At 40.7% G+C, this 3,014-nt stretch overlaps 1 non-coding gene across 1 annotated transcript; it reads left to right on the top strand.

Moving 5' to 3' along the window:
- Positions 1–1,593: 1,593 nt before the first annotated feature.
- LOC133781088 (small nucleolar RNA R71) lies at positions 1,594–1,700 on the top strand. The gene has a single exon (XR_009869884.1). It is a non-coding gene; the product is annotated as a small nucleolar RNA R71 (small nucleolar RNA).
- Positions 1,701–3,014: the final 1,314 nt, after the last annotated feature.

The raw sequence follows: 3,014 nt of genomic DNA, 5'->3' as shown, positions 1-3,014 counted from the left end.
ACTGGATACTTCATAGACTTGAAGACATTAAAGACCACCTCATCTCCTTGAACTCTAAGCTTAAGCTCTCCTTTTTGAACATCAATAAGAGCTTGGCCTGTGGCTAGAAATGGCCTACCAAGAATAATAGGGACATCTGTGTCCTCCTCCATGTCCAGAACAATAAAGTCAGCGGGAAATATGAACTTATCCACTTTCACAAGAACATCCTCAATAATTCCTCGTGGATGTGTTAACGATCGGTCTGCGAGCTGTAAAGTGACAGTTGTTGGTTTTGCCTCCCCCAAACCAAGTCTTTTAAACACAGATAAGGGCATCAGATTGATACTTGCCCCCAAATCACATAAGGCGTGCTTGCATTCAAACTTGCCAATGGTGCAAGGTATGGTGAAACTCCCCGGATCTCTCAGCTTTTGGGGTAACTTCCTTTGTAAAATAGCGCTGCACTCTTCAGTGAGTGCTACAGTCTCATAGTCCTCCATTCTCCTTTTCTTTGACAGAATCTCCTTCATGAACTTAACATAACTGGGCATCTGCTGCAAGGCCTCCGCAAAAGGAATGTTTATGTGCAGCTTTTTAAACACCTCAAGAAACTTAGAAAACTGTTTATCAAGGGTAGTCTTTCTAAGCCTCTGAGGGTATGGAACTCTAACTGGCTGCTCAATGACAACTGGGGGACTCTGATCTGACTTCTGATGGCTTTCAGTAACCCTTTCTGAATTAGACTGTGCACCCATTTCTTTTTTCTGAACTACTGCCTGTGGAGGTCTAGGCTGCTCTATTTGCTTCCCACTCCTCAGAGTAATTGCCTGAACTTGCTCCTTGGGGTTGACTTCAGTATTACTAGGCAAGTTTCCCTGGGGTCTGTTATTGAGCATATTGGCCAACTGCCCAACCTGTGTCTCAAGGTTTCGAATGGAGGATCTTGTCTCAGTCATAAATTGAGTCTGAGTGTTAGTAAGAGTCAACAGGGCAGCTTGCAGTTCATTAGGTCTCTCAGGTTGAGGCATTGATTGTGGAGGCCTAGGCTGCATTGATGACGAAGCTTGATTCATAGATGGCTGAGGCATGTTATTCTGAAATTGTCCCTGAAACTGAGGTTGTTGGCCTTGATTATTCTTCCACGAAAAATTTGGATGATTTCGCCACCCAGGATTGTAGTTGTTGGAGAATGGATTATTGAGCGGCCTTTGAAAGTTTCCCACCGCTTGAACTTGAGCATGATCCATTGGGGTGTTATTATTACAGATAGGGCACTGATCGAAAGAATGAGCACCACCACACATTTCACACCTCACTGCCATCTGAACCGCATTAGCAGACACACTACTCTGTTGCAACTGCTTGGTCAAAGAGGCTACTTGCGCTGTTAAAGCAGTAATTTCATCGAGCTCATGCACCCCAGCTACCTTTCTAACTCCTGATGATCTTTCCTCTGACCACTGATGGTTGTTTGTAGCCATGTCCTCCAGCAGCTCATAAGCGCCAGTTGCGCTCTTGCTCATAAAAGTGCCACCCGCTGCAGCATCTATAATGGTTCTGGTTGTCGGACATAAACCATTGTAGAAGTTCTGTACTAGCATCCACTATTCAATGCCATGATGAGGAAATCTTCTAAGGAGTTCCTTAAACCGTTCCCACGCCTCATATAATGACTCTCCGTCATTCTGGCAAAAGTTATTTATCTCTCCCCTTAATTTAGCAGCTTTGGACGGAGGGAAGAATTTGGACAAAAACTTCTGAGCTAGATCTTGCCAAGTGACAATGGAGTTTGGCTGCAGAGAATTCAGCCAACTTTTAGCTCTGTCCCTTAGAGAAAATGGGAAGAGCCTAAGCTTGATTGCGTCATCACTCACCCCATTATATTTGAAGGTTCCACACAACTCCAGAAAGTTGGACAAATGGGTGTGAGGATCTTCAGAGGGCAACCCATTGAATTGCACAGAGGACTGCACCATTTGTAAAATAGCAGGCTTTATTTCGAAGTTGTTGGCCTCTACAGTTGGTGGGCATATACTATTTTGTACTCCCGTCAGAGTGGGTAGCACATAATCTCTCAGACTCCTCTCAGCGTTGGTCTGAGCCTGAACCCCTTGGACAACTCCTGGATTGAGACCATTCCTGCCATCCCCATCATTCTGTGCCATCTTCACAGAATTCTGGGTCTCTCTCTTATTCTTTCTGATTTGATTGCAAGACTTTTCGATCTCGGGATTCAGAGGAACAAGTGTGGCTTTTCCTTTTCTGCCACGCATATACCAAAATTCACCTGAGATAGACAAATTAAGCAACTAAACAGATTAGAAACGAGAGAAATTAAAATCAAATTAGAATAAAAATTAATTAGACTGATATTGATAATTTTCAGTCCCCGGCAACGGCGCCAAAAACTTGTTGTGATAATTTTGCTATGCAAGTGCACACAGTCGCGAACTTGTAATAAAATGGTAAAACCAAGTATCGTCCTCAAGGACTGAGTTATCAATTACCAGTCAATTAATCTCTTGTTCTATTTGATGAATTAAAACTTCTTGATTTTTGTAAAATACAGCAAAAGAACCGATAAAGTGCAGAAATAATAATCGACAATTAAATAGAATAATAACTAATAGTAAAAACTCTTAATTCAATCACTGAGAAACAATTAGGATATTCAATCTCATCAACTATCCTTCCTATTATTCCCTAATGCAAAGTATGAATTCTTCTTATTTTTACCTAATTCAATTAACAAGTTGAAACAACAGTCTATAATCATACTATGAATTATAAACTCAACCTAGGTGACAATTTCCTATATTTCTATGGTAAATTGAACCACAAAGGTAGCATTAAATTCCACAACTTAATAACAGCTACACAATTAATTCAGATACTTTCGTTCTAAATTAGAATTATGTCCAATATAACCAAGGCATAATTAAATCTCACTTCTCAGATTTTGACTTAAAAACATATGAATATGACTAAAGATGGCCAATCAATAATCACTATATAAGAACAGATTATATGGA

The sequence above is a fragment of the Humulus lupulus genome, chromosome 5, assembly GCF_963169125.1.
Source record: "Humulus lupulus chromosome 5, drHumLupu1.1, whole genome shotgun sequence".
Taxonomy (NCBI): Eukaryota; Viridiplantae; Streptophyta; class Magnoliopsida; order Rosales; family Cannabaceae; genus Humulus; species Humulus lupulus.
The sequence above is the reverse complement of the archived record's forward strand: the minus strand, read 5'-3'. Positions and strand labels throughout refer to the sequence as shown.